At 43.0% G+C, this 18083-nt stretch overlaps 1 long non-coding RNA gene across 3 annotated transcripts in view; it reads right to left on the reverse strand.

The window, feature by feature from the left end:
* LOC141971408 (uncharacterized) overlaps positions 1-10984 on the reverse strand; it is a 68037-nt gene extending 57053 nt beyond the window's left edge. For all 3 annotated transcript variants that reach the window (XR_012635274.1, XR_012635275.1, XR_012635273.1), the window contains exon 1: positions 10809-10984. This is a non-coding gene — a long non-coding RNA (uncharacterized LOC141971408). The remainder of the gene's footprint in view (positions 1-10808) is intronic.
* Between the last annotated feature and the right edge of the window lie 7099 nt (positions 10985-18083).

Here is an 18083-nt window from a genome sequence, read left to right on the forward strand (position 1 = left end):
GCAAGTAGCTATTGGTGACCAGTTACAACAAAACTGATATAAGAAGAATCAGATTCTATTTACATTTAGTTTAGCACATTTTGAATAAAGATCTACCACACAAGGGAAAACTTTTCACTGCAAAATGCAATGACAATTTTATCATTCAACAATATTACATGTGGGTTTTTTCTCTTATTATCAAGGAAAAGAGACAAGTTTGTGAAAAACATATTTTGAAAATGTTATATCTACCAGAGCCATCTCATCTAGCATGGTGAGAACAGAATTAAAGACCTGGCCATGTATATACAGCAATTAGGAACATGAGGCAACTTCATGAACTTAAAGATTCCACTTCAATGAGATTGCACAACTGATCCCGCCTCCTGTTACTATTTTGACATCAATATTTAGAAAGAAAGAAAAAGTCCTAGTAACAAAAACAGGAGGCATGTAGATGCCAATTCAGACAGCACAAGCATATTCAATCCTGCTGCAAGTGTTTCAGTGCCACCAGTATTAACAGAAAGTGAGGACGACTCCAGCCTATGAAGCTGCTTTCCTGAATCAGGGCACAGAAGGTGCCTGCAAAGAGCCACTTTGTGTTTTGATACACAGCTGCTCTGGGACAGCTCTGTCCTTACGTCCGCACTCCCCATCAAGACAGAAAGGTCTTCTCCCATAACCGGATCTTTCAGGAAAAGAAATTAAGTTGGAGTTTGGGGATTTTGTTTGTTTTTAAAACCAAAACTTAGTCTAGACTTGTGTACTCAAACAAGAATCCATTTTCTATTAATCCAGTCAGGGACAAAAAACATCCCTGTAACTAATCAGTGTAATTTAACTTGTAGCTTTAGTTCTGAATATTATATTCCTACAGCAAATAATTGTTTGCCAAAACTATTTAGCAAATCGTGCTATGTAGCACAGAAATCGAACAGAAGTGGAAGCAAAACTAATGAAGGACTTATAGCCAGCAACTTACTCACTGAGCTCTATCCAGTGCCTTCTCTCCAACACAAGGTGTTACATCTGAATAACGGTGAGACTTTACCAGCACCCCCCCTTGGGTTTTTTCCCTTTAAGGGAGGTGTTTGCTTGATATATCATCATCTCACTAGTAAAAATATCTTTAATTGTATTTTATATACACTTCATGCATACACATATATAAAGTATAAGCATATACAAATACTTTTTATTTCCACCTCCATTTTGAAGATATCACCTACAAATTCTCAATTTGTGAACACTTAATTTCTGAATGGTTTCTTCTCCCTTTCCGTGACACCTGCCACTCTCCTCCAGGGTTTATGCTCTGTAAAGGGTCAACAGCAAAAGCTATACTTTAGAATATTTTGATAGGTCTATAACAGTCAAATCCAACTGAATAGCAGAAAAAAAAAAAATCGTATCTACTCCCTTAGGAATTACTTTTAAAAAATTAGATTCAAATGTGAAAGAGCAGAATAAATTATATTTAAGAGCTCATCTAATACATTAAACAAAATAGCTATCCTTATTGAAAAATTATATTTAACAGCTCATGTAATAGATTAAGTATTCCAACCATCCTTATTAATGCTTTTATTCCACCTATGCAGTTTTTCCTCTTCCTCCCATATTTCTTCCACTTGCTTTACCTATTGTCTCTGCTTCTTTTCCTCCTTGCTGATCTATCCTACATACCTCCATACATTAAATATTTCCCTTCTTAAAAGGCTTCTCTTCTTGCTTCTCCTTTCTTTTGAACTATTTTTGGCCCATTTTCCTAGGCTCCATCTTCTCTATCTCTCACAGGTTAGGGACTACACTGCATGGGATGGTTTTTGGACTCATATTCCTCTACCGGCCCCGTTGCACCACAGGGCAGGTCCTCTCTGCAGGGCACACCAGGCTGTCAGCACACCAGGCTGACTTTTGGGTCAGGAGCACCACCTGTACACACCGTCTTCCTTTGGCACGTGGGCAGGGAAGGAGCCCTTCTACTTGACCCGAACAAGCAGAGGAGCACTGCAAGGAATCATATTGTGGGCTCCCCTGGCCCTGCAGACACAAGAGTGGAGCCTCAGTCCAATTGCAAGACTTACTCTTCTAGTCCTTGCCCTGTCCTAGCTCTGGATTAATTTTGTCTTTGCAGACTTGTTCTGCACCTCAAGGATTGTCTCACAAAAAGGCGCAGGCCTAAGCAGCAGCTTTAAGCTGCAAGTCCTCTGTTATTACATGACCCTGCAGGGACACAAGGAGTATCCTTCCTTGGCCCCTTGGACAGGGACTTACTTGTCTCTTCCACAGTCTGGCACATATTTCATACATGGGGATTTCAGCAACTTGTTAATGGTGCATGCTTGGAAAGGGGGCCTGTGTGGTCATGCATCTGAGCTCGGGGACCACAAACACCAACAGCATTAGGGCACCATCTCTCCTTTGCAGGGATAGAGAGACACCAAAGCTGGCTCTTACCTACCAAGTTGAATCCTTGTGGAACCTTGCTAGTTTGCAAAAGGTTGCCTGGAACCAGGCAGAGGAGGTAAACCCCTCTGCTTCAGATTGGCCAGAATTAAGTATCCCGTTTCTATATCCAGCCCTCCCGGTAAAAGCTCTTGTACACTTGTGAGTGCAAGCACAATGTTACTTGCCACACCAGCTTTGTAGGCAACAGTGTCAAGTGACTCTCAGGTTTTTCCAAACATATGAATAAACTCCAGTGCACTAGGCCAGAGGACAGTCCTCACGATCAGACTCTCTGAAAGCCCTGCTAGTTTGTCTATTTATGGTATGTCCAAGTAACCTATCACCATGGCAGCTAAACAGAGAGAAGAAAATGCTGCCGACCAGAGCAGATCAGACAGCAGTGCTTGTAAGACATAACCACAAGACTGTATGTCACATCCTCCTCTGGCTGCTGCCATGACCCATTTATGATTTCTACCTGAATGCTGTACAGTACAAAAAGTTTTATTAACATATCCAGACTACACTCTTCAGAGATCTTATAGGAGCAATAACAGGAAACAAGAACATAAAAGCAGGCCAGAAAATGGCCAAAAATTAAAACTAAAAAAGAAAAACAAATCTCACTGAAACTAACATTGTAAAATACACTGCAGTGAGCCAATCTAAGAGGAATGCACTCAGCTCACAGAGTGCCTCAAGGAACTTCAAAGGGGAAAAATTAATACATTTAAGTATATAAATAAGCAGCTGAAGGTTTGTCATCAGCACAGAAACCTGAAGAGTAGGAAACCACAGGACGCATGGCTGCAGAGGTCAGTCTGTCCTGGGCAGGTGTCGGTCACTACTCCATTTTGCAACCTGGGGCTGTGGCTGTCAGCCTTCTCGTTCCCTCTTGTATCTTACTAAGCCTCATAAATCCACCCCGACTCCCCACAGCGAGCATGCTTCTCCTGCCCCATGGGCTGCCAGCGCTGTATTTTAAAGCAGGCAGCACTGCAGCAGGTGACTTTTTGGGGTGTGGTTGTGCTGCTGCAGCAGTCTGCTGCCTTAAGCAGGGTGCATCAGTTTTAATGTTTTAATTCAGGTTAACACATCTTTCAACTGCCCACACTTAGTGCATCTTATTTCACACTGCGAGGCAGTCTCAGAATAAGAGAGCTGGGCTTCTTTTAGACAAAGTTTAACCAGAGTATGCATTCCAGAGGCTCACCTGGTATGCTCTAGCTGCTGGCAGGAGTTCAGGCTGCTAGAACTAGTCCAAGGTAAGAACCCTCACACTGCACACAGTGGGACACTGCCTCCTTGGCACTACTTTTTTTCTACTGATCCACTCCTATTGCACTACACTGCTTGCCCGAGTCTATAGTTTGGGGTCCCCAGCATACCTATCCTAAGCAAAATACTGTCATGGACATTGCTTGTGCTTCATCCCTGAGGCAATTAGAGGAGAACCCACTCTGTTCTCACATACAACAGTGCTATTACTATGAGAATTTGGTCCAAAATCAAAACCAGATGTCAGAAGGCAGGTGCATCTCAGGAGGAAGAGAAATACCCTGAGAGCTTTCAGGCTCTCTTCAGCTTATTGACTTAAAGTTGCACTTCTTCCTCCTTTTATATGCATCGATATTCCCATCAACAGAATATTAAATATGTTACTATTATTTAATATTTTCTTTGGCCATTTCCCACAGGGAACACATGCTCTGACATCCATACGCTTTTGTAAAGTACAGAGCTGTAGTGACACACCTCTAAGAATCAACACCAGTGACCAAAGAGGTCAACACAAGCATTTGTGAACAAACAAGTGAGAAAATGCTCTGTTTTGTCTTCTTGGAGATCTCCTGGAAACAAAGTCTAAAATTATAATGAGGTTTTCTTTTTCTGCAGGACTGACACTTTCCCCATGGAGAAGCTAGAGACTGATCTTTGTGGATCACACGTTCATATAAAATTTCAGAAAGCCACAGCACATGAAGCCTGAGGTGCCAAAGGGCCTGGGTAGTTCCTACAGCCTGGGGTACTCCAGTTTCCTAACCATATCCATCAGACTGGCCCTCTCTGCCCCAAGCACCTATGTGCCTTCAGACACAAACAGGAGATATCCTAACCCTGATCAACCCCTGTTTCTGCCTCTCATGAGGAAAACGGATTAACTGGTGGGATAATCAGACATTGTTTTCTATAGCCCATACAGAAAAAGATTAAGGACAAGATTTTAGTAAGTGGGAACCTAAAGGTAGTAAGTCCATATCGAAGCACTTAAATGTCCTGATTTTTTTTTTTTTTTTTTTAAATCACTGATCTCCTTGTTGCTCCCAGAGGCTTCACTTGCTGTGAAAGCATACCCTCTGATAATCTGACCTTTATGTCTTGAGCCAAGATTAAAAGTGTTATTGGAATAAGAAAAATATCCTAAGTAAGAATTAAAAGTTTAGAAAGAGTTAAGAATAGACAATAACACTCCTATAATACCAACTGAGTCAAAACTCCAAGCAAAGCAGAAGAGCAAGGAGAAGGAACAGTGAAATATTAAATGCAGTTGCTTCTTCTATTTGCAGTTTAATAATTCAAGACCTATATTTATTTATTCATACTAATTGACCGATGAAGTTATGCTGTGGAATAGCTGAAGAGAAACTAATTGCTGTCTCATTTTATTTTAATAGTATATTAAAACGCAGGCTAGACTGGAGACCTCTTCTCGACTTGTGCTGATGTTATCTGCCCTGAGACACTGGCAACTGTCCAGGGACTTGCCTACGCTGATATTTGGGACTAACCTTAGGAGTCACATTAGGTGATTGTGCCTTTGGCTATAATAGACCGCAAATGTGAAGCTCATTTCTTTTTGAGATCAATCTTTCCTTCTTTCCATTTTTTTTTTTTCCACTTAGGCTCTGCTATCATTTGCTTACGCTGTGCAAAGGAGCCTTAAAGTGGATGTAAATGAATTTTGCAAAACCCACACAGGACCCTTTAATACCATTGGAGTAATTGGGGCTTAACTGCAGCGAATCCTGCAGCACACTGTCTAAATACAGGCATTCCCAAGCATTTCTACAGTCTCATAATTAACACTCCCACAAGCGAAATGAGCCAAAAAATGTGCAATACACATTCTGCTGTAGAGTCCTTCATCAGTTCTTGATCCTTCAGCATTTTCCCTGTACAGTTTCCGTGCTCTCCTGATTAACTAAAGTGATGACACTGTCTTCAGTGCCGAGAGCCCTTTTTCCTCCCCCTCCTAGCCCTCAGGTCTGCAACCCCACAAAGCACCCTCCCTCTCTCCCACCCCAGCACACACCCAGGCCCCTTTATTAGCCGGGAGGCTGCTACTATGGCTAACAATGGAGACTGCATGCACAGCAGCTCTTCTGCTCAGCTGCCCACACAGGGTAGGGAGTGACCCTCCCCATGGGCATCACCCCTGCCGGCGCAGCATAAGGAGGAGGAGGGTGGCAGGCAAAAGGGCAGAGGCACAGACACTGTGCCATGGGCCTCAGCAGAGTAGTGAACAAGCCAAACCAAAAATTTGTCAGTGTTCCAGTATCTCATTTCACATACATTTGTAGTTGCAGTATTATGGATACATCTTCCAAAGTGCTAGAGAAAATTCACCCCCCCTTACCAGAACAGCATGCACAGGGCACCATCAGCAGCAGGTGGGTAGAGTATGAGAGTCCCCACATATTTGGAACCCAGCATATAGGCTGGTTCATCCTATATAGGTAGACAACAAGCCACTGAACTGGAGCCCTGGCAATTTACATGCCCTTTGCGCAGATACAAATAAGCTCAGAAGGTAAAAGGCAACAGTAAAGCAGGTCCTTTGAGTGCAGATCCTTTCATCTTGGAGTTTGCTAAGGACAGATGTAAAGGCAGCTTATGATCCAAGTTGTGCACATTCCTCCTTTGAAGCTCTACCTTTCTCCCAGCCCAAACTTCGCCATTCAGCGCGCTCATTACCTTGTAAGGTCTGCTCCTCCCTTCAGCATTTAGTCTCTCTGCGGAGAGGCAAGCAGTTTCCCTCCCTTCCCAGGAATCTTAATTAACTTTTTTCTGTGTGTTTGTTTCCCCCCCACACACCCCTTCAGACATACCAATACCTTCAGTTAGGTTTGTTTCAATGCTTTCAAGGTTATCTTTAATTGCATTTTTATTCTGTATAAGTCACCAGCTGACCTTCACACAAAACATAGTGCATATCAGAATCTGAGCATTCATATTGTCTATGCAGCAAAACATGCAGAGCTGTACCTGTACTGTTATTTTTGACAGAGATGGCAACAGATGTTTTGAACTGTGTTGGTTCTCTACTTCGAAAAATCTATCAACGACTTTCATCCCTCTATATGCATTTGCATGATGCCAAATCTTCCTATCATCTTTCCAGCTCTAATACTTCACTGGCTAGGAAACACAAGCTTCCCTCATTCTTCACTGTTGTTTGATTTCCCTGAAGCCAACTCATTTACGTCAGTCAAAAAGATCATTTCACTAAGTCTGCATCTCGTGATTTAAAGATGTAAGGACCCCTTCCTCTTTAAGGTTCAGATAGGACTTGAGCGAGGATGAATGTACGTGGGTAAACATGGTCCGTGGCTCTGAATTTGAGCTTGCACGCTCAGCAGAAGCTCACAGAGCAGGCAGAACAAGTGCAGGACAGCCTGTACTCCTTCATGTAAACTTTCTTTTACACATATTTTATCCCTCTTGGTTTTACTCATGTCTTCTTGCTTTTCTCCTTTGACCTCAGGGAACCTTAGCAACTTTCCCCAGGACTTGCTCTGACAGGAGAGTTGCCACCTCTGCCTCCAGGGCCCCATATCACCCCTCCAATACCAATGATGGTGTGGGGAGTCTGGAAACTTATCCAGGAAGCAAATAAATAACCTAAAATCCCTCCCACCTGCATCTTCTGCTAGAAGGCTTAGCAACAGCTCCCCCCCAGGACCCCAAACGACCACTGCGGGGGGGGGGAGGGGGGGGGGAAAACGCGCTGTGGACCAGCTCTGCACCCTCCCTCGGCGTTCTGCCCAGTCGTCCCACACTGCAGCTGACAAATGAGGCCTCGACTCCCAAGTGCCCATAAAATCAGCCAACAAAAAGAGGTTATTTGGGGTATATTTGCTCAGAGAAAGCAGATTACTAATTATCCACATTCAGCACTTGGAACAAGATTATTTGTGACATAACAGATTACCACTATTGTAATCCAGAGCCTGTAAACACTTGTTAGTTGTCCACGGACAAATGCAAATCTGTGCCAGTGTAGCTGATTTTAGGTAGAGGTGATCGGGAATTATCAGATGGTAACATCTGAACCCTTTTCTGAGCCACTAATGCTGTTTCCTGAATGCTTTCCCTGCTAACCTTAATCTGAATCTTCAGTGGCCCTAGACTGGGTCTTTGGGGTATTCTTTTATAAACCAAAATTTGGTGCTATAATAGTAAATGGAATTTTATGGTGAAAAAATAATTCTAAAATAATACTAAGTAGCAGACCTGATTAACCTGATCAGAAATCAACAGTTTATGACTTGGTGACATCAGGCATCTTCAAACAGCTCTTCCAGCACCTCATTCCCAAATCAGGAAATTTCAAGGGCTGACTGATTCCAAGGTGGCATCTCAGGATTGTGATAAATTGCAAAATTGCTCATCAAGAGCAAATCTCTACAGAGCACCTAACTTTCCAAGTCATCATATAAAGCTGAATGTGAAGCCAGAAGTCTCTGCAGGTGAAACCTGGATGCAGTGACACCATGCCACTGGGATCTAAGCAACAGTTTTGGTATGAGGATTTTGGATTGGCTGCTGTGCACACAGACATTTTCCCTTAAAGAGGGCTTGTCAGAGTCAAGGCAATGAAGGATTCTGCTTCATGTGACAAAACCAAGAAGGGGATAATCATATTTGTTCAGTAAAATAGATATTACTAGTTTATGAAAATAATGAGTTATGAAGCGAAAGCTGCTTAGCTAAGGCTTTAGTACTCATGAAAATAAGCACAGCAACAACACTGCTGAAGGCATTTTCTAGCAATCACTTCATGCCCTCACCTGCTGCCACTGCCCATCTCTCGAGAACAGAAGATTCCAACAAGCTGATAATTGAAGAAAGAGCTGGTTCCCGCTCATTTTATAAAGCCATACTTGGGCCCACCACTCTAAGTCTGAGAACGGTAGTGCTCGCTTATGTTTTCATTATTTAGGCTTTGTGGAAATTTTCCATGACACCCAGAGGATGTAGGAACATGAGAATTATGTTTTAAGTCATGATTTAATCACAGTGAAACACTCACATGGCATATGCATTTGCAGAAGTAATGGGCCATGAGAAAATGTCTCCAGTGTAAGTCCCTAAAAGGCTGTATAAATGCCTTCTGTGTCAGAGGTTCTGACACAGAGTTATCTTCAAAAATGATGTGAGCGGAGTGATGGGCAGGAGGGTCATAGACCGATAACTCCAAAACAAGAGTAAAGGTCATGTTCTGCTGTAACAAGTGCTAGCTGGCTAGACAATGCAGTACACTTACCCTCCTAAAAGAAATCTCATTTACTTGCTTGATACCAGTTTTAATACATTTGTAAACCTGAGGAAGCCGAAGTAACCCATTCTGGAGAACATTCAAATACTTTCATTGCTTGCAAGATTTTTGGATAATGCACAAATGTATCAGTGAATACTTTGGATCGTGTATCACCACTGGCTCAAGAACAGTTCAAAACTGATAAACGTATATTTCTCATTTTTGAGAGCATGCAACGCAACTGATCCCACCTGGAAGCACCTCAGCAAGGAATACATTTTCTATCTACCTGAAGGTTTTCCTAACCCCAAGCTCATTCTTTCTTGGCCTTGTCCCTGGCATAGCAGATGCCAGGACCCTCAAGGGGCCAGTGTGGTGTCAGAGGGGTGCTGTGACACACAACCCCCCCTCTCTGCTGTGGTGGTCGGGTCACTGTACCCATACAGCTGAACCAGGGTGGGACCTTTCTGCTGCTGCCCAAGGATTCCCCTCTGCTGAGAGGTTTCTTCTAGGGCCAGGTTGGCTGGCAGCAGCAGGCAAAAGTCCCAACGTGCTGTGAAACTAGGGCCGTAATATGTTAATGCGAAGACTTTTTCCAAGTAATCTTTACCATCTGTTGTCTCACACTGATGTTAGCATTAATAATTTATAGGCCTTCTCTTAAGGCTGAGGAAGAAGCAGAATGCTAAACTCTAACACAGAGACATTATCAACTTTTTTTTTTTTAAAATGAGATTAATGTTGCTCTATATGATAGCCTCACATAGGGAATATATGGTGCTGTTCAGCTTTCTGTTGCTTTTATAAGTCTTTTACTGAAAATAGCAGTGGCAAGATATTTATTTTAGCCCAGTTCCTCTGTTGCTTCTTTCCTTCTAAAATAAGGCATGCAGCCTATCTGGTACATGAGCAAAGAGCATGTAAAGGTCAGAGGCAAAGCATAAGCTAACAATGTAAGTTGTGTTACAGGATGCAGTTACTGCCAGGCAAGAACAGACAGGGTTCCTACTTCTGCTATCCGAGGGACTGTTAGGCTGAGGGAGCATAGTTGTGCTACCAGTTTAAGCCAGCAGAATCTCCTTGCTATATTTAACCTTGATTTCCTCAGAGACCAAATATGCAAATCAGAAAATGTGATGCACAGCAAACACTGCTTTCATAAGGGAGAGCTAAATTATAGTCCCAAACAATCAAATCAGCCTTTCATACTCACAGGGCTTCACTTTAATCCCTTATTAACAGGATTAATAGCAGACTTACAGTTCATACCATCTTGCTCCCCTTTTACACAAACCAATCTAGCCGCTTTCACAGAGGGACAGGTGGATTAATAGTCTTAGTCAAAAACTATGGTGATAATGCAGAAAATCAGCCGAAGGGAGGGATTCCAGGGTGGAAATGGACAGCTGGAAGATTGCTATCAAAGCCATGCAGTGACTTTACCCGCAGATAGAAATATGAAATGCGTGGGAGACCCTTCTGCTTCTAAATTGAAAAACAAAACAAACCCCCTGAAAGATAAACAAGTACAGTAAAGGAATAAGTCTCTCTATTAATAAATGCTTACCAGAGGATAAACAAGTAAAGGAATAGAGAACCTGTGAAGCTCAGAAATGTGGTGGCATTTGATGAAACATAACTCCACTGAGAAATGCAAAGCTCTGACAGACTGTTATACAATCTTTGATTTCTTTTAATAACAGTTGAAGGTCAGATGCCACAGCTCTTCCTGGAAATCCTAAAAAGACAGGGTGGCTCCCCAAGTTAGAAAGGAACTGCCACATCGTATATTGTGCAACATATAGCTATTGACTAAGGTATATTACATTACCTCCAACAGCTGACTCAGACCCAGTTGTTAGAAAAGGCTTTCGCCCCCAGGCAAGCAGCACGTAGAGCCATAGCAAACAGGCTGGGGGCCGCAGGACCCCGAGCGAGAGGGCTGGGGAAGGTCGGGGAGGTCGGGCTGATCACCCCCTCCCCTTCGCCCAGGGCTCAGCTGGGTTACCCGAGTTCACACCGCGCTATTGGCATTCAGCTGCATTGCTTACTCATTACCGGATCAGCGGGGGACTGTCTGGGTCTAAAAAGTTAACCCCTCCCATGCCCTGGTTATTAGGGTTTTATTTAAAGGACGACGAATAGAGGAGAGAGACCTGTAGGGGGGTGGGGGGCGCTGGCACCCCTGGGACACGGCTGGCAGGGGAGCAGCAGCCGCCCGGGCAAGAGGCGATGGGCTGCTGCTCAGGCAGCCTCGCTTCCCAGCGAGCGGGCTGTGGGCACGGCGGGGGGGGGGGAGAGGAGGAGGAGGAGGAGGGAGAGGTCTGTGCCCCACGTGAGAGTTTGCTCTAAAAAGGCAGGAGAAATGACATCCACAGTGAATTTTCACGCAGTCCGTGACTCACTCCTTTCTCACTCCTGTGTTAGGGTCAGCAGGGTTGTGGGATGCACGTTGTAAGGTGAAGCACATTTCTCACCGTGACCCTACCCAGGTGTCACTCAATTAAGATGCCTGTGCCCGTGCTATCTTTCACCCCCAGTTTAGGAAATGCTTGTGGAATTATTGCAGATCTTATAATGGCATTTTTTCCTTAATGGCTTGGACCTTGATTATCTGAAAAACTCAGTATATTTTTAGGATAACTTCCAGGGCTTGTGGCTCCACCTTTTAGGGCCCATAATCCAAGTTAAGTATAAAAAGACTCCAAAAGGGGGGGGGAATTACTGTTGGTGCCTTATGGTCCTGGTAAAGCAGTACTATGATTTCCTGGTAATGGCATACTAATTTATGGCTTCTGAAATTAGAAGTCATCTAATATATCATCACAGCCCACTAAGATATATTATTTGTTTTATTTGGTTCTTAAAAATAAAATATTTCTGCAGTATAATAAAATATGCCATTCTCCCTTTTCCATCAAGTCAAAGGCTCTTCTGTAAAAAGAAGCTGTATCGTTCTGTCACAGAGAAGAACAGATGGTGAATAGCAGGTATGCGAAATATTCATACTACTCTTCTTTATTTCACCTTTCACTGTAATTATGTTGCATGCCAGGCTCCAAATGAAGCATTGAATTCAGACACCAGTATTTGGTGGAGATTAATTTTGCAAAGCTTTAAATGTTAGCTCAATTTCATGGCATTTTGAGTGTAATTTATACACATCTTAAAACGTGTCAGGTATTTTGAGGTGCATCAGAAGAGGCAAAGGTCTTATCACAGCTTATAATCACAAACAAAATTTTCAAGTAAACAATGAAATAAAAGTAAACAAGCAGTGTGGTTTGCTTGCATGTGCTAATGCCTCCCTTAATCTTTATCGGCAATTTCTAATATTGAGAGCAGGGAGGGTAGGATTTATAGCTCTTTTCAAAGAGAAACCAATGAAAATTAGATGGATTGGGCCAGTGGATCAGTTCCAAGAACAGGGAAAGAAAAGACAGCATGAGATCTTTGAAAGTGGCGAATGAAGTGTTTCTGCAGATTAAGTGTATTAGAAGGAGATATAGAAAGACACTAAGATGTGCATGTCAACGAAGGCAAGAGGGAAAGAACTTAAATTTAATAGGAAGGTCAGCAAAAGAACTTGAAGAATGGTATTTGATCCAAGTGAAAGGTAAGATAGAAATGGGGTTAGGTAAAATATCAGGAGCCAAAAAAGAACATATCACTTATCCATAAACTAAGAAGTGCTGGCATATTTGTTTGTTGGCGATAGTGGAGAAAATACTATGGTGATAAAGACTGAATGACAGAGGAAGAAGTTGGATAAGAGAGAGTAAGTCAAAAATAGAGGATACATTTTCAAGCTTAAAAAGCATCAAGGAACAGAAGGAACTTAATGAACGTGCTTGAGTTTTGCAGTTAGTTGGCCTGTGGTTTTCTTTCTGCAGAGGGATATTGAGGAAGTTCATCTGGCGAAGTAAAGGCGAGCTGTTAGCAAAGCAGAGTGGAAATGAAGAAGTTAAATTGCTGAGCGTGTAAAGGGTAGTTGAAGATGTGGAAGTGTGTCATGGCATGGGAATGGAGGAAAACAAGCGTATGGCATTTCTGAAAGCTGGAGAACAGGTGGTTTTCAGGAAGGGAGGGTGTGCAGTCACCCTAAAACAGAAGAGAGGAAGAGCTCGCTGGCGAGTTTGCTGGTAATGCCATAAGCCATTTCTATGGACGAGAGGGAACAGAAAGATTTTTACAGGGGGAGAAAATTGGCTGAGTAGGGCCAGAAGGAGTGGGATTTTTATTTTATTTTACTTTTTTTTTTTTTTTTTTTACATGTTTAAGACATATGGAGGCAAAGAAAGGAAGCATATGGAGTGACACTTGAAAATGGGGCTGGGGTCAACAAAGATGGTAGGGGAAACAATAACATGTTTCAGAAGCAGAGAAGAGTGGTGGAAGATGTCTTATTGTTTCTTCATGCTCCTCCATCTGTCAATATCCATCTGTTGTTTTTTTGTTGTACACTCAAATGTCAACTCCAGTAACTGTTTAATGTAAAATGTATAATCATATCTCCCTTTTTCACCAATTTTTGGAGGCATATAAAAAAGCCCCTATCTTCCACACAGTACTGGAAGGGTGGGGAGGACCCACTTGTTCTCTGTAGCCTAGAGCCTGGTGATTAAAGGATGCTGTTCTGGGAAGCAAAAAAGGTCAGATGTGAATCCATGAACCTGAGAAGGCCCCTGAACTTGCAAAGGGGGGACCTTGAAGCCCATCGAAGTGCTTAACTACTGCTCTGTTCTATAAAAGGCACTGATATCATCACCAAATCCTAAAGGAAAGGTGTAACAGGAGAATGTACACCAGGAAAAATATTCACTACCTCCCTGCAGCCTGGTGCTTGGTGCCAAGGACGTCCAAGAGGTGAGATGTTGAAGATACCTGCTTTTGGTGGCTCTCTGCATCTGCTCTCTCGTTGGTGTCTGGTGATTGTTTGAAACCAAACCCTGAGGCACCAAAGCACTCTGGTAGATGGAGGCTCATGAACCCGGCTGAGGAAACAGTATCACCACTGGCTGTCTATCTTGTGCCTTTGCTGTAGGTCACCTTCTGCATTGCAGGGGTGGCTGGTGAAAGTGTATGCTGGCTTTGCAGTCACTGGCTAGCTGAGGGGAAGATGCACCTTTTTGTGGAGAGGTAGGGGAGCAGAGCACACGGGGGGGAAGGTGATGTGTAGCATAACCCTAGCGTGGTCCATGGGAACCATTTGCCTCTCCCACGTGTTGCAGGAGCAGGGAAGGTACCCTGTGCCTTGGCTTTTGCTCTGGGAGACAGGCACTTTTCCACCTTCAAGGATCACTCCGCCATGGTAAAGTCAGAGATGTGCCCCTGCATCACCATCGGCTGGCAATGACCCACAAGGAATATCCACCCCACCAATCATTTTCCCTCTTGGCACAATGCAGCAATCATAGCCCGGCTGCTTTGCTGAGCAGCAACATCAAGCTGAGTCAGTCCCTCCCAGGTCACTGGGAATCAGTCCATGCCTGTACATCCCCGATCCGCAGTGACGTATCTGTAATTATGATTTTCACTGTTATGTTCGTGATATTAGAATTTGTCTTGCTCTAGCCAAGACTCCTACTCTTCGTTCATGCACGAGCCTGTCATGCTATACAATTACAGTGGAGTCAGGGCCTGATCTGTACTATAATTATAACTGAGTCAGTTACAACAGACTTGTCTCCTGACCTGGTTCCAAAATAGCACTATATTTTTTAAAGCAAAAGGGGTTTTAGGTGTATTCTTCAACCATACTAATGCTTGACACTCATCTTGGATTTAAACCGGGTTCATTTCTGATAAAGCAACCCTTTTATTAGCATAAGCAGGAAATGGTCCAAACTGGCTGTTCATTAGCATTCACTAAGTCAGCTTCAAGCACCCTCTCTGAATGTCAGATATTTCCCGCTTGCATTCCCTCCCCACTTTGTGTGTTTGCTACTTCCTGGCATCCTTATCGTATAGTAATGAATCACACTGGAGTTAAGATGTTGCATTTAGATACGGAGTGGGACTAGTTTGGCCAGTCCTGGGTAATCAGGCCTCAACAGGGAACTGCATTTAAATAGGTCAATGAATCTTACATGTCTGTGCATCAGGAATTATCAGCGTTGCAGAACTTGGGGGTGAGGGGGTGGGAGGTGCGGGGAGAAATTCTCTTTCAATCAAAAGTTCATTGACGCCACTAGAGCAGCAAACAACATTTCATTTACATTTAAAATGATGTTTTACCTTCATGGGTTGTTGGGAGGTCTTTCAAACTGGAATAAAAGATTATTTATTTTTAAACTTTTTTCTTCATATACTAAATAATATATTTGAAATTAACTGTACAATACAAAGCTTAAAAGATGCTTAGCTAATCTCCCATCTCCCAAAATGCATCTGTAATTCTTAGTCTTTCTTTTTGCCTCTTGTCTTTTTCAGTGACAGAAATATTGTGAACTGTTGCATTACAAAGCTGATCAAACTGTGAATAGAAAGCTCTTCCTTTGCTCTATTCTTTTAGGTGTCCTGGAGGATATGTCTTTAAGGAACTTTCTGGAAGCCCCCAAAGAAGCCAGAAACATCCAGCAGGAGCATCTCAACCCTGGAGGTTAACAGACTGTATCTATACATACAGCCTGTACCTAGAGTGAAGGGAAGAGACAAATTGGGGCACAAGAGGTGGAGAGGCGCAATGAGGCATGGTGGCGGAGGACCTGCCTAGGAGAGTGTCTCTCTGGGCTGCTAGGGTGGATGCCTTGGCAGCACCTACCTGCCTGTGGGGTCACATCCTGTGCTGGTGAGAGAAGACTTGCTGGTGGCACAGCCACGCTGTCTCCCTCAGTGACGCCTGAGGAGGACCAATACACCCTTCTGTTGCCATCACTGTGCCCATGCCGTGGGGATGGGCAGTGTAGCTGGGATGAATGGTTTCTTGGTTTTTGTTGTTCTCGGCTGACAGGGCTATGACAGAGTTTCTCAGCAAATGTCTGCATTTGCTCTGGAGTTCAGAAAATGGGCCAGTGGCAGCTACAAGGATATATTTCTGACTTTCAGCTCAGTTTCCCAGCTGTTAGTCCAGGATGCCATTATATGAGAGTATTTAAAATACTGTGATCTATTTTGTATTACTAGGCACTTAAGTATGTTCAAGAATGCACAAGTGTGCTGTACTTATATCAGTTAAAATTTTGTCAACTCCACTTCTTCCTGTGTATTTGTTTTTAGGCAAGAGCTCTGAAATTACCAATGTTTGAAGGATAAAGTCAGGCTTTTTGTTGACAGTCCTTATTTTGCATTCAGTTCAATACAACTCTTGCAGAAAAAGTTCAGGATAAGTCTTCAGGATAAATCTACCTAAAGGCCAGTTCTGCATTCAAATTCTAATTGTCAAGTTTGCTGTAAAGCATATGCCACTAAATGTACCTCTCTGACATTACTTAAATGTACCTTTCTCTGCTAACATCTGTCTGAGGCTGTGCATATCTAAAAAAAAAAAAAAAAAAAGAGTAGTTGTTTCCTGGAATAACTGTTTAAAAAATGGATTGAGAGATTACTACTTTTATGAGTTCACCAGCATAAACAGAAGAGCTGTAATCTGTCCATGAAACTAGATATGCATATGTTCCAATGTTTATAAATACAATTTATCAGAACTTAGATTATTTTCTATAGTACTATATTCCATTCTTTAACATGCATGAGTGTATAAAACAGTAGGTTTTAACTTGTGCTCTGTTAACTGCTTTTAAATGGTGTGTGAAAATGAGCTAAAAAAGCAAGCCTACTCTCATGCTCAAATCTGTTATACATTGATTGCCCCTCTCTCAGAAAATGTTTAAATGGGCTTGAAAGAAAGGGCTGAAAAATCTTCCGTTGAGCCAAAATTAAGGTGATAGGCACTGATCTTAGAAAGATGATTGCTGTCTGCTGGCCAGTCCTACAGTCCTTCATTTACAGGATGCTCAACTTCCAAATAAGCACTTTAAAGCTTTGTGCCTTGGGGCCCCTCACAGCTGATGCACCAGGGTACAGCTGCAGTGCTCTCTCCTCCAACCCGCCTTTAACAGCTCTGGGGAAAGCTGCCTGCGGGTACGCAGGGGTGTCTGCTCATCCTTTTGACCTGTGCTGTTGTTTTGTTGTAGTCCCCCCTCTACCTGCCCAGGCTTCTCGTGTCTCCGCTGGATAATTGGATAGCGTTGCTTGTCTGTCCTGTGTGTACAACATTTTGCATAATGGGATCCTGATCCATAAAAGGAACTTGCAGTAAAGCAAATAACACACACACAAAATAAATCCTTAACAGTGAGTAGGCTCCTTGAAGTCGATATATAAACGAAACACATGCGTTAGTGTCTACCAAGCACCTTGGCATAGCATGGAGCTACATGATGTCGTGGGCTAACACCCGGAGCTTGTCATCTCTATAAAGGTGGTTTCTTCCCTCCTTAGCTTCGATCTAGTCTGTTTCAAAACAACACAGCCCCAAATCTAAGCTGGACCAGAACTTCTTTCCCCCGGGTGCTGTGGTTTGTGCAAGGCGCTTCCTGTGGCAGCCCTTTGGAGACCCTGTCATTGCTGCTGATGTGGTTCCTTCCCGCCAGCCAGTCGTGTCAGGACCACAGTAATGTTTCTTAGGCTCACCCAGGGTACCTATTTAAATTATAGATCTGGAATACTGCTGGCTCCCCTCCAAATCTCTGATCTAGTAGCTGGTTTTAATGATAAATTACATATGTTTAATAGCTCAGCTATTTTGTTTGGTTCCTTCAGAACTTTGAGATGAATAGGCTCCAGTCTCAGTGATTTATTGCAATTTAATTTGTCAAGTTGTTTCAGCACTTTTTCTTACACTCCTCTGACAGCAGTTCACCTTCACAAACCAAAGATAGGTATTTCCCCATTCTCCTCAGAGTGAAGACCCATACAGAAACTACTTGGCAACAGCCACGAGTTCTTTCTCTTCTTTGACCTCTTTTTCTCCTGCTCAGCTGATTACATTTAGGGATTTTCCTGTGAGCACCCTATGCTCAAATCTTATATCACCGCAATTGTATCATGCAATCCTTTTCATAAGCTGATTGATCACCAGTTTAACAATAGGTACAACTTTCGT

Source organism: Athene noctua, chromosome 1, assembly GCF_965140245.1.
Source record: "Athene noctua chromosome 1, bAthNoc1.hap1.1, whole genome shotgun sequence".
In the NCBI taxonomy this organism is placed as follows: Eukaryota; Metazoa; Chordata; class Aves; order Strigiformes; family Strigidae; genus Athene; species Athene noctua.